At 41.8% G+C, this 13,986-nt stretch overlaps 1 long non-coding RNA gene across 1 annotated transcript in view; it reads right to left on the bottom strand.

The window, feature by feature from the left end:
- Nucleotides 1–13,986, bottom strand: part of LOC150077599 (uncharacterized) — a 40,326-nt gene that overhangs the window by 15,989 nt on the left and 10,351 nt on the right. The window lies entirely within an intron of this gene.

Below are 13,986 nucleotides of genomic sequence, written 5' to 3'. Positions count from 1 at the left end.
ATCTGGGCAGGATCCTCAACTGTTGAACCATCAATATCCAGTGGACCAATCTGATTCATTCCTTTCCTTCTCGAGTTCAAATATGTAAAGAACTCTTTTCTGTTTTTCTTTGCATCCTTTGCCAAGGATTTTTCGTAGTCTGCCTTTGCCTGCCTAATCACCTTTGTGACTTGGTTACAGACCAACTTATATCTATCATAGGCTTCCATGTCACCCATTAATTTGTATGTATCCCATGCATTTTTCTTCTCTGCCACATGTCTCATTAGTTCATCTGACAACCATTTAGGCCTAAACCTTGAACAATATTTCTTAGTTGGTATGTAAAGCCTGGTAGCCTCCAAGATTAGTTCCTTGAATGCTTCCCATTTTGAGTTTGCTGTTGGTAACATCATCAGTTGGTCCCACTGTATAGAATTTAAATACTGTCTCAGACCATCATAATCGCCTTTACGAAAACAAAAACCCTTCCCTTTACCTCTGATGGTAGTTACCTCCTTGAGTAAATCCCACTTCAACACACTGTGATCACTGCCACCTAGTGGTTCATTTATCTGCAGATTCTTAATGCATGAAGAATCACTACTGATAATCAGATCAAGAGTATTGCTCCCTCTTGTTGCCTCACGAACATGCTGATGTAGAAAACAATCATCCAATAAATCCACAAAAGCCTTGCTAGTGTGCGAGTGACCAACCCACAAATTCCAGTCAATATCTGGGAAATTAAAATCCAGTCAATATCTGGGAAAGGCCTGAAGAATTCGAAGAGATGTATGTGTACTGCTGTGTCGAAGAGTTTAGCCAGGCTGTTTTGCAAGGTTATGGGTCTGTAATCAGATACGTCATTTTTATCACCTTTTTTGAAAATAGGAACTATATTGACCTGCTTAAAGTGCTTAGGATACTTCCCCAGCCTGAGAGACAAGTTGAAGATCCGCAGTATGAGGGGTATTTAATGTAGTGACAGTCATTTTCCAAAATAAGCCTGGAATGTCATCTGGGCCTCTAGTATAGTCATTTCTCATGCTTTTTAATGCCGAATTTAAATCTTCATCAGTGATAAAGAGGTTAATGAGGATATCATCTTTAACAGGTGTGAAGTCAGGAAATGAGGCAGGTCTCAATGTATCATTTGTTTGAATTCTAGAAAAGTGTTTGGCAAACTCTTGAGCAATACTGAATTCGTCAGATAAGAGAATTCCATCTGCGTTATGGAGTTGTAACTTTCTACTGGTTATATTCTTATGCTTCATGAAATTCCAGAATGGTTTGATATCTCTGTGAGTAAGCAGACTATCCTGAACTGACTCTGTATACATATTGTAAGAGTTTAATATGAGCGTTTTCACTTCTTTGCGGAGTTGGCTGAATATTTCGTAATATTGGCTGTCACCTGATTGCTTATATTTGTTTCTATAAAATTCTTTGGATTTAATTTTATGTATTAATTCGCTGTTATACTAGTGCGGGTAGGTAGAGCGTGTGGTAAGATGGGATTGAGGAACAATGTCAGATATAACTGAATGGACACAGTTAATCAGGTTGCTGGTGAGCACATCGATGTCATCCATAGCGTCAGCGAGCTGCTTGTCTACGTTTCTTAGAGCTAGGTTGAGCAGAGGCCAGTCAGCCATTCTGAAATTGAATCGTGGAGAACGGGAGCTGCATTTGAAGTTATGAGAAGTCACTGTGATGTCAAAGGTAATTGGCGAATGATCCGAGTGAAATATAGGGTTGTCATTGTGAACATCTATATGAGTAGAGGAAAATATTAGGTCGAGGTAGGCATTTTCTCTGGTTGGAAAATTGCAAATTTGTTCAAGACCATGGCTGTGAAGCATATTAAAGAGAGCCCTAGTCTGCAGTGATGGAGAAGAAGATCCTAAATTGGCCAGTTGACAGTTAAAGTCACCCAAAACCATTGCTATGTCGGCAGATTGAATTAGTGGGAAGATAGATTCCAGCGAGCTTTCTAAGTACTGGAGGTCGATATTAGTTAAGGGAGGTGGAAAATAAAGCAATACTATTAAAACTTTTAACTTGCCAAGATGAAGAAGGCAGTATACTGATTCAATATTATGCCATACCTTTTTCAGATTTTTCTCAGACAACACACTCCAGGCATCTGCTACCATGTAGCAACAATCCTTAATGTTGAGCGTCTTTGAAAACTCAACCACGCTCTCTTCATTTCCGTTTGGTAGCAGCAAGCGACACAAGACTTGTTTTTTGTACATCTTTTTTAGTTTTTCTATAACATCTTGATCCATTGGCTGCAGCAGGGGTGTAACATTTGGCGGTAAAAACTTGACAATGAAGTTCTTGCCAATTGAATTCATTTTTTTAAGAGGACAGTGCCATTATTGATAATAAACAAAACTTTACCGGCTTTACCCTCATTTTCTCGATGCCTCTTCACACTTAGAAAAAAAAATCTTGGCTAAACCAATCCAAAAAAATTGGAATTCATCCAAGCATTTTTCTGTCCTTTATGTCGTTCTGGTAGGCACTTCATACCTTTAAAGCATCTTGGATTCCCCAATCACCAACAAGGGTAAAACATGCTGTTCAATTGCATTTGCACACACCATAACTGTAACACGCTGTTTGTTAGCTTTGAAACGAGGAGCAGCCATTTCGCGTCGTGATGCAAGTGATTTACGAGGGAGTGACTTCCAATTAAGACCAGTTTCATCTGCACTGTAAACGTCATCCTTGGAAAACCTTCTTCCTTCGCCATTTTCAGAAAAGACTCTTTAAAAGCTTCTGCTTCAGGGACATCACCTGATAAAGCTTCTCCTTGAATTTCAAGCTCCCTTTTACCGTGGCGAGGTATGAAAATTTTCAACCATCCTGTGCTATTGGCTTTAAATTCAAAAATGGCTTTTTAAAATTTTGATTCAATTGTAACGCATTTTCGCATAACAGAAGTCCAGAAATAGGTTCGCCTTGACTTCTCTTTTGTAGAAACCATAAATAAACAGCGCGTCTTCTAATTTCTCGTCACTAGCTTTTTTCATAGTTTTCCTTTTTTTTAGAACCATGTTCATTGTGGAACTTTGAAGTAAACTTCAAAATTTCATTTTTTTTTCTGCTCTTTATGTCAGATATGATTGCTTTACCAACGTTAAAAATCTTAGCAAGAGTTACACCGGTTTCGGCTTTTTCCAATCTATTAATAATTGTTATCTTGTCTTCTATTAACAACACATTGCGGTTTATTTTGCCTGTAGACGCCATCATTAACACAAAGGGGCAGCAGTATTAAAATTAAAAAGCAAAATTACGCAATATTCCACTTTGAAATAGCCACGAACAAAAACTCGAACATTGAGTGATTAGAAACAAAACGCCTGAAATAGCCCCACGCTGCAGTGGCTCACAGCAGACTGAGTGAAAGCTATCATACCAATGCTCGCTTTCTGCTGGAAGGAGACGTACGTAACACAGTGCAAGAATTAGCAAAACGTAAGGGGTTCATTAAGACACAGGTCTCTCCCGATAATTTTTTTTAATAAATATTACAGAAAGAAAATTACATCAATAATTATATAATGGTACCAGCCCCCATACATTATTTCTTCCTTTTTTTTTTTTATTGGTAGCGCATAGGCTTCTGTGGCCATAATGCACCTCCCAAGGTTTTTGCAGTACTTTGATCAAAGCCCGAGGCGGGAATCGAACCCGCGACCTTTGGGTTGCCAGGCAGGCACTTTACCCACCCGGCTAGCCCGGTCGGCGTTATTGCTTACGTTTATACTAAGTGTAGAAAAGTCATTTAGTGAATCAGAAATAATAAAAGTCTAAAAAAGAAATTCTATTGGGCAAACCAAATTAAATGATCAGCGAGTACTAGCTACTTAACAAAAAAAATCTCCAGAATGGACCAATCTCCAAAGTGGTGAATTTGCAAGCATGAAAGCAAATAAGATGAATTTTTCAAACAAGAACCAAATTTATAAATTTAGCTAATTATAACGTTGTAGATAATTAAATTGCTTCTTTTGATATATCAACTTTTTAACAGTTTTTTTTAAATAGTTTAGACTTGTTGAATGTTACGTAAAATGTACATTATAAATAATATTTTTACCGAATTACAGTACATTGGCGTTTCGTGTTAATAAAAATAAAGGGAAGGGGGGGACTTCGATAATTAACTAATTTGGACCCGTATGCAAAGGCTAATTATATAATTAGTCTTTCCATACCCAAACATTCTAACTATGCCACTGAAAGGTTTATATCTTAAAAATCAAAGACAACTTGTTCCAGCAATCAACAACTCATTGGCTAAAAGGAAACTTCCTACAATCTAGTTTAAACCTCTTCTCCCATTTGAATTTATAGCCCCTAGTTCTGGAATTCTTCATAACAGTGAAAATTCCACCTTCATTCATTTTACTAAGCCCTCTTAGAACCTTATAAAACTCAACCAGGTCCCCTCTAAAGTGCCTGGTAAGATTGCTGTTAGCAAATCGCTGGTTGGGGTTGAACGCTAGAGAGATGTGTTAAAAGGCCTAATAGGTCGGGCAGAATTTTGTTGTTATTAAATTTAGACGTGTGGGCTATACGTTAGATGAAAGATACTAGTGGGAGGGAGGGGAAGGCTGATGACTTGGGGGGGGGGGGTAGAAGTAGAAGTAAGGGGTCGATAGAGGAGATGACTCCTGCTAGGCAGTGTGGCATGCCCATGCCACACCAGAGGAAAGTTTGGATGGCAGGTGGGGGAGACGAAGAAGAGTTATCTCCCCCTGCCATGGATAAGGTATACAGGTAGAGTGGGGGAGGCTGAAGACTGGGGGGGTGAAAGGCAGAAGCCTGGGGACGATAGAGAAGACGACCCCAGGTGGTCAGTGAGGCAGGCCCATGCCTCACCAGGCGAAGAGATGGGTCGGCAGGGGAGAGAGGAAACAGAGCATGTCTCCTCTCCCTCCTGCCGGGGATAGGGAATTTAAGATGAATAGAATTAGGGTACCCCATTCAGCTCGCCATACAGCATTTGGCAGCGGAGCTGCTGGTGGTCCTAGTCCGTTTCCAGGAGAGATCGGACCGAAGCCTGATCGTTTATGGGGTGGTTCCCGTTAGCGCTGTGCATACCAGGCAGGTCAAGACTTATGCTAGAAACACATGGGAAAGAAATCCTGGATGATTTGCTGGAATGGTCTAGAATAAACAAATTAAAAATTTCTGAGACGAAAACTAAAATGATGATCTTCAAAAATAAATTGGATTATAATACACCTCCTAAACTTCATATCAACAATGTCCAAATTCCTTATGTTTCTCAAAATAAATATCTTGGTCTCATAATTGATGATAAATTTTCTTTTATCCCCCACGTAAAGAACTTAGCTGAAAAGATTAACAAGTTTACTGCCAATGTGATTAGGCTCTCAAGAGCTGAATGGGGTATAAAGCACAAAACTTTGGCATTATATTATAAGGCTATATTTTTGCCAATTGTAGTATATGCGGCTGCCATATGGTTTCCTAGGGTTACTCACGTCACAATGAAGGCCAAACTCTTATCATTGCAGAGAAAGATGATATTGGCAACACACAGATGCTGCAGAACGACATCAACCAATGCTTTACAAGTGATCTCAGGTTGTATTCCGATTGACTTTTATGTGGCATACCGAGGCAAGATTTCTAACTTAAAGAAAGGTTTGGCAACTCAAATCCTCGACATTGCAAGTAATCCGGCCACGGACATTCGGCAGGAGAAAATTAAACTTTGGACAAAATTCACTGAGAAGTGGAAATACAGATGGCAATCCAGTGAAACAGGACTCACTACCAGGGAGTTCATTGAAGATGCAACATTTGCTGTAAATAAGAAAGTTATGGGATGGTTTTATCCTTCAATGACAACGTCGTATTTAATTACTGGACATGGTTCACTACAGGATAAATTGTGTAAATTTGGACTTGAACCTGACCCTTTGTGTTTTTGTGGGGCTGTAGAAGATTGGAGGCATGTTCTGCTTTACTGCCCGGCTTATGACGACTTCAGACAAGAACTATTTAACAGCACTCAACCTATTAGGACTGACAACCTCGATATTTTGATTCAAGATGCCAAGAACTTTGCAGCATTCCAATCCTTTTCTGACAAGGTGTTTAAAAGAAGACGCACCTTGTTTACTAATTCTAGAAGTGGACAGTAGAGTGATGTGTTCATGAACTTATATTTATACCTTAATAGGTCAAACAGCTGTTAACTTAGAAACTAACTGTTGTGTTCTTAAATTAGTAATAACATTCAATGTATATAATGGTATTAACTATACATATTTTTATTTTATTTTAACTTTTTTTTTATTATTACTATTATTATTTTTTTTTATTTATTTCTTTTATTTATTTTTTATTTTTTTATTATTTATTTATTTATTATTTATTTATTTATTTTTTTCCCCTCGGGTTGAGCAGCCTGAGAGCTCCTGTCCTTTGGTATTGCACTCCTTCCACTGGACGACAAATTGGTGCAGCAGCACTAGATAATAGAAGCAGGCACAACTACTCATGCCTAGAAATGGGCAGTGATTGACAGGGTGTTGATCGCTGTAGAGTGTAGACAGTTTCTCTCTCTCTCTCTCTCTCAACACAGATTTTGCAAGGTGGAGTTCGACTAAACGTCTAGGTGCCACCCAAAACAAGTACATCCGCATACATACATCCGCATACGCCTTTACAGTCAAAAGGTCCGGGTTTGCTTGTCGGCGTTTGTGGGGTCTTTCTTGTGTCATTTCCCATCCATATAGTGTTTGCGTCAATGTTGTTTATAGAGTCATTTCTCATTGATTCGACTTTAGGTCCACTTCAGGGTTTAGTGCCTTGATTACCGGACGCCATTGTGTTCCAGGCGTCTTCTGCAGGATGATTGCCTTCGAGGTTTGTTCATTTCCTTATTGTGTCAGTGGTTGGTTGCAGTTCGATGCGATAAGAGCTCCCCGTCTTGTGAACACGGCCAGTACATAGCTGGAGAAAACCTGATATTCTTCCCTGGTGTCCAAGATGTGGTGCTCCTGGCAGTATGGTAGATACTGTATTTTGGTGATGAATGCACTACGGAGGTCGTCATAGAGCTGGAAATCGTGCATGAGGTGCTGCCAGCTCTCTAGCCCCCGCAGGCAGGTGGGATTTTCCTGTATCCCGAGTAGGGATAGCTTTGCATTCAGAGCTCCACATCCTGTCAGTAGGTATGTTACTTGTAGGCCCGAGGAAAACCAGGGTGGGAAGTTCGGAAAAACCCGGCCAATGTTGGGCAGAAACTTTCTGGTGATTTCGCCTTTTTGCGAGGTGGCCCATCTACCCTGCCACACCTGCAGCAGGTGAGCATGCAGCTTTTTGTTTTACATAATCTTGCTATTGATGATGTCTGTGATGATTCCCAAACATGTCTGTGGGATACCCTTGTCCAGGTGGTGCGTGAGGCCCAGTCGAATGATCTCTAAGTCCAGTGGAAGGACACCAGCAAGGACTTGCAGGGCATGTGTGCTCACTGTGCTGCAAGCTCGAGTAATGGTCAGAAGGATTGATCGGTGAATCGAGTCAATGATTCGTTTATTGACAACAGGGATACCATGCGCCAGATGCATATGTGACTATTGGGATGAAGATGGTTTTATAGAAAAGACGTAGCACCCGTTTGTCTAGGCCCCAATCTCTGCGAGTGACTCTGGCAACCAATGCAGTGTGCCGTCTGACTTTTGTGCGCAAGTATTTCAGGTGGTCCTGAAATGATATATTCGGATCTAGAATCATGCCTAGGCTCTTTAGCTGCTTTGAGAACTTAATTGTTTTCTATTCAATCTTGATTTTGGAGGCCGCTTGAGGTTGAGGCACCCCTTGAGCAGAATGGAGTTTGTCTTTGCAGGGGATATTCTAAGTTGATTTTGCTTTGCCCATTCCTGAAGGGTGGACGGAGCCCGGTTTGCCAATGTCTCCAGTTGTGCCCTTGAGTCCGCTGACACTGTTAGTAAGAGGTTGTAAGCAGGGGCCTGTGATTTTATCTCATCGTCTATGACTAGGAAGGAGTCCATTACTATGTTCCACAGTAGTGGTCCAAGGACCGAACCCTGTGGACAGCCGTGAAATGTATTCTTGGAGAGGGTCCCATAGGGAGCAGCAATCCTGATGGATCTGTTTGCGAGGTAGCTCTTGATGACGCTGTAGAGGTTGCCTGGAATCCCAGCAACCCGAAGTCTTGCCAAGACGCTCGGCCTACAAAGTGAGTCGAACGCCCCAGCAAAGTCCACGGCAATCACGAGGAAATACTTCTTGGTGCATTTTCTTACTTGTAGGTGTGTTAAGGCGTCCAAGGCTGAGCGACCCCGCCTGAAGCCAAATTAGTTGGGTGAGGCCAGGCCAGCCCTGTCATAATATTGCTGTATTCGTCCATAGAGGAGGCGTTCGAGTAATTTACTTGCAACTGTGAAAAGTGCGATCGGTCTGTACGACTCTGGGAGGTGTGGTGGTTTGGTCGGATTTTTCAGGATTAGTTTGACGTTTGCTTTTTTCCACGAGGTCGGCAAGGTGCCACAGTGAAGACAGAGGTTGAATAGGTTGAGCAACAGGTTCGGGGCACACTCTGCTGTCTTTTTGATGATTTCGGGCTGCAAATTTATTTCCCCTAATGAGGGTGGCAGCGCTGTTGAGCTCCTCCACGGTGAAGTGAAGTTCTGTCGTTGCTGTTTGATAGCTTTCATTTTCTAAGCAGAGTTGGATCTGCTCTGTTGTCTCCGGTTGTATAGCCGGGTTGTATGTCCAGGATATTGGAAATGGTCTGCTCCCAGGTTGTGGACATATCTCCTTGGGTCAATATGGTGGCAGCAATAACTTCCTCTCGGGGGAGTTTATTCATGGGCAGTTTGTAGACGATTCCCCAGGGGTTCTCGTTTCCCGTAGTGGAGACCAGGTGCTCCCAACTGGGCTCCACTATCGTCAACTGCTTGCTGACTGTGTACACCCCGCTATGTTACACATTTCCCCGAATGGCGATGGTGTCTTCCAAGATGACAATGCGTCGAGCCATCGGGCACTTGTTCAGGAATGGTTTGAGGAACACAGTTCTGACTTCCCACATGGACTGGGGACTAAACAAGAGGACCCTCTCCTTATAATATAAAGCCTTATTTATACCAGCAATTATCTACAGCTTACCTGTATGGATGACGAAGACCAACACAGCAACAAATAGGAAAATATTAGAAACAATACAAAGGAACATGCTACTAACCATCACTAGGGCAAGCAATACAACTAGTACGGCAGCGCTTCAGGTCATTGCTGGTGCACTGCCCCTTGACTTAGAGGTAGTACGAACTGGATTAATGTATTATTACAAAAAGGCAATACCAGTCACAACTAACGGCTTAACCCCCAATGTTACCAATGATTGGAAGCAGGAACAAAAAAGAATTGATGCACACCTAACTCACATTTGGCAGACAAGGTGGAATGAAACCACCAAAGGAGCAATAACCAGAAAATTTCTTCCCCTTGTAACAAAAATGTACCCAAAAGCACCAGCATGGATATACCCGGGCCTCAACACTACCTACTTATTAACAGGCCACGGCCCGTTCAGAGATAAACTAAATACAATAGGCATAATAGAAGACAGGAATTGTCCATGTGGAGAACCAGAGACTTGGAGTCACGTCATGCATGACTGCGACAACTATGAAGATATAAGAGCAAGTCTTATTGAAAGAATTTAGTATAACCCAATCCACCAAGAGTCGCGACTATTGGACACTCAGGAAGAGTACGCAGCACTAACCAACTTCGCAATACAATTATTCACAAGACGGAAAACAATTATCGCAATGCAACCTGATCCTCGGGAGGACAATAACACCCAATATATATCACAAACCAAATGTCATGGACGAAGTAAAAATTAAGGAGAGACACAGAAGAGTCAAAGCAAGAGCAAAAGAATAAAATCTCAGCATGAAGAAATAGACACGCCATTTGAAATTCAAGAGATCTGCGCAGGGCTACTCCTCCTGGGAGAGACCAAAGGAAGAATCCTGTGGCCGACCATCTCTGACTTGATACAAACGCGTCACAACGAAGTTCCTGAAAATGATGAAAACTGGAATGACATCAGAACTAGACTGCCATCTGGCTCTCAAATCTCGCCCCTGCGAGATTTCTTTAAAACACTAATCCCTGGTGGGGAGAGAGATACACACGCTCCCTTCCCCCTTGCCAACCCTATTTCCCTCTGGTGAGGCATGGGCATGCCCCACTGAAAAACGGGGGATCACCTTCCCTATCGACCCCTCTGCTTCCTATTTCACCCCCCAGCCTTTTGCCTCCCCACCCAAATCTGTCATCTCACACAGCGATTAGCCCTACATCAAAATTCTTGCCCGACCCAATTAAGCTTTATCAAAACCTTCAGCGTAAAACCCCAAACAGTGCTCCTAAAGCAAAAACCCAAATTCGTAATAAAACATCCTCGCGACTATTTATTTTTCTAATTTTTATTTTATTTATTTTGGTCCTGACCACTGAAATCCCAGTAAAGTAGGTGGCAGGACCTGCCAGAGTACTGATTCAATCACTGGTTACACCCAGCCGGCCTCCCCGTGGCTGGTATTGGTAACGTCGGCCCCCCACTAGGGGCCCGGCGACTAACAGGCCGGATGCACAATGGGTACTACATAGTACATATCCCACACACTTTTAAATCTCTGGCTTGACCGATACAGAGTACATACGCGGAGATGAGAGAAATCCCAGGAACCGTTAGACCCCGAACGTACCAAATACTATATATACATACTATATTCATTGGCCTCCGAACTCCCTCGATATCAATCCCATAGAGCACTTGTGGGACACTATGGAAAAGCATATCAGGATACATCGATTACCTCCATACCTGCAATGCTGATCGCATTACACACAGCTTGGTTGGCCAAACCTCCCGAACGCTTCCAACATCTTGTTGAATCAATGCCATGTCGGATAGCTGTTGTACTGAGGTCAAAAGGAGGACCTACGAAGTATTTGGTAGGTGGTCATAATTCAGTGATCACTCAGTGCGTACTAAAAGCCTTGTGGATTAACTCTAGTCTTAAGGGAGTCTGCAGGGCCCTAAAGAGGAAATTTTTATCAGCGTGGTCCGCACTTCTAGGTAAACGGAATTGATATTGTAGAGACTGTATTCATTTGAACAAAGTTGTTAAGAGTTCAAGGAAACTTCTAGTTAGGAGGAAGATGAGTAATATATACACTCGTTTATCTGATGATATCGGTCACAGTAATGCGTGCACACACACACTCAAGAATTCTTATTGTTTGTTGCCGCAACAACCGATGTTGACTAGATTTTCTTATGGCGACAACTTTTCAAATGAGGGGAAAGATAAAGTTAGGCAAACAAGCCTAAAACTTAAGGAGGTGAGTCAGGATAGCAAACTATAGAAGAATACTTAGCCTTAATTGTGTCTACAGTAATGATAGGATTATTATCAACAAATTGGGGGGATTTGAACAGCTGGTTAGGATAACTAATGCTGACATAATAGGGCTAAAGAAAAGTGGTACCACACGGAAATTGGGGATGACGAGTTCTATTATGGTGTTTATAATGTATTTAGGAAATATATGGAAGATAGAAGGGGTGGTGGGGCAAGAAAATGTGAAATTTCGGTCATGCTTCTTATCAAAAGCAGCCTGAGCGCGAAAAGAGCATTTGCTTAGTCAGAAGTTACTTCTGCTAGTATAGAATCTAGCTTCCAACTCACACCTCTGCTTCCAATTCACACCGCATATTTCAGAAATGGAAGCAGTTGGAAGCAGAGGTATAATGAGAGTTGGAGTAATCTGAAAACCGAACCACAAGGTTGCGGAGAATATGATGAGAGTCTTCACATGGAGATGGAATGGGCAAGCAAGTGTGAAATTGGGTGACCTCAATCTGCCCCTAATTGACTGGAATAAGTAGGAGGAAATCTCACCATGGGGAACAAAATTTTTAAATAAACTAGATGATTGTTATTTGTACAAGCATGTTAGAAAAAAATACTAGGAGTAAGAATATCCTTGATCGCATCATTACTCACGAATCAGGTGACATCAGAGGACTTAAAGTACAGGTACCATTGGCAGGTAGTGATCACGCAGTCGTTAGTTGGAAGATGAAGAAAAATGTTGCAGTAGTTAAAGATAAAGGCACGGGTTTTAATTTCAGAAAAGGAGACTAGTGACTACATTAAAATCATGGAAAACCTGAAAATGGATAATCACGGAAGAAATAAAACGCAAAATATACCAACAAGAAAACCTAGCACGAGGAGATGCTGGGATGGGTGAATATGGAGCTGGCCAGTCTAATAGAGCAGAATGAAGCTAAGCTACTGAAGCTTAGAACAAATACAAGTTGATCTGAAATGATACCACAGATTAGGTGAGGCAGTACAAAGCTGCGTATAAGAAAGCACTGACTAAGAGAGCAAAGAATGAGGACTAGGAGTTTTTCATGTATGTGAATACAAAAGAGAAGAAACGAATCGGATCGGACCCTTGTGCACTGGGTGTGAGAAAGTCTTAGATAACTTAGCTGCCGTTGCTGATGAATTGATTAGGTAATTCACATCAGTACTAACGAAAGACCTTTTATGCTAAGGAGAGGCTGTGCGGGTGAGGATGATCTATATGAAATTAGTGATCTCGAAATTACAGATAACTTTTTAGTGGAAAAACTTTCGCGCCTGAAAGCAAGTATGGCTCCAGGAGTTGATGGCATATATCCAGTAATTTTGAGGAAGGCAGCTAGAGAGTGTATTAAACCGTTGAGGTTAATTATGAAAGAATCTTTGGACTCGGGAGAGATTCCATTAGACTGGAGAAGTGCCATGTATCGCCAATAATAAAGGTGGTTCTGAGTGAAGTCGGTAATAACAAACCGGTTAGTCTATCGTCAGTGGTAGCGAAAATCTTAGAGACAATGATTAAGAGCGCAATCCAGGAACATTTAAATAGAAATGGCATTCTGAAGGACACACAACATGCTTTTGTTAAGGAAAAATCACACTTAAGTAACCTGGTAAGAGTTACTCATGAGCTAGACTTAGGGAACAGTTTCGACTTAGTTTATTTGGCGTTTAGCAAGGCATTTGACTCACTCCCTGCTGAGAGTTACTGTGCAAGCTGAAACATTTTGGGATTACTGGAAAAATTCTAAGATGGATTGCATCGTGTCTCTCGGGCTAAGGATTACTGGAAAAATTCTAAAATGGATTGCATCACGGCTCCAGGGCTAAGGCAGATGGTTGTGATTAATGGATATTCTTCAGATTGGTGTAACATCAGAAGCGTAGTTCCCCAAGGATCGCTTCTTGGACAACTGTTGTTTTTGATTTTGAAAAACCACATGAACAGAGGGATAAAGGGCGTAATGACAAAATTTTAAGACGATGTAAAGATTGGGAGGATAGTTAATATTCTGCCCCAATCAGCACGCCTTAAGGATGGCTTTAGCAGGCTTCAAGAATGGTCGGTTGGATGAATGCGACAGCTCTTATCCCTATTAAGACTATATCGTTCAGACGAACGTATCCTTAAACTCTCTAGCCATTTCCGGTTTCAAAAGCCAGGCGCTCTATCGACGATCACGGCTTCTTTAGCTGTAATGCCATGCCCAGTTTCCCAGGCATGTTTAGCTACTGCTAAACCACATAATTGGCTGTCTTGAGGGGCCCTATCGTGTTTCCTCAGGCGATCATTCAGCCTACGTTTCGTTTCCCCCACATAAAACTCCCCATAATTTGGACACTCAATCCAAGCCATGTTCACTGCTCTTCATCTGAAGAGAGGGCCGACGAGACTAAAAGGATTACGGCTGACCTAGTAATGTGCGGTTATTGAGAGGTGTTTAAGAGATATGAGCAGCAGTCGCAGGGATGCTTTTACACCTGTTGCCACCGCATACATTCCCTACTATACGGGATTTTC

The sequence above is a fragment of the Mastigoproctus giganteus genome, chromosome 12, assembly GCF_048544385.1.
Source record: "Mastigoproctus giganteus isolate SK-2022 chromosome 12, ASM4854438v1, whole genome shotgun sequence".
Lineage (NCBI taxonomy): Eukaryota > Metazoa > Arthropoda > Arachnida > Uropygi > Thelyphonidae > Mastigoproctus > Mastigoproctus giganteus.
The sequence above is the reverse complement of the archived record's forward strand: the minus strand, read 5'-3'. Positions and strand labels throughout refer to the sequence as shown.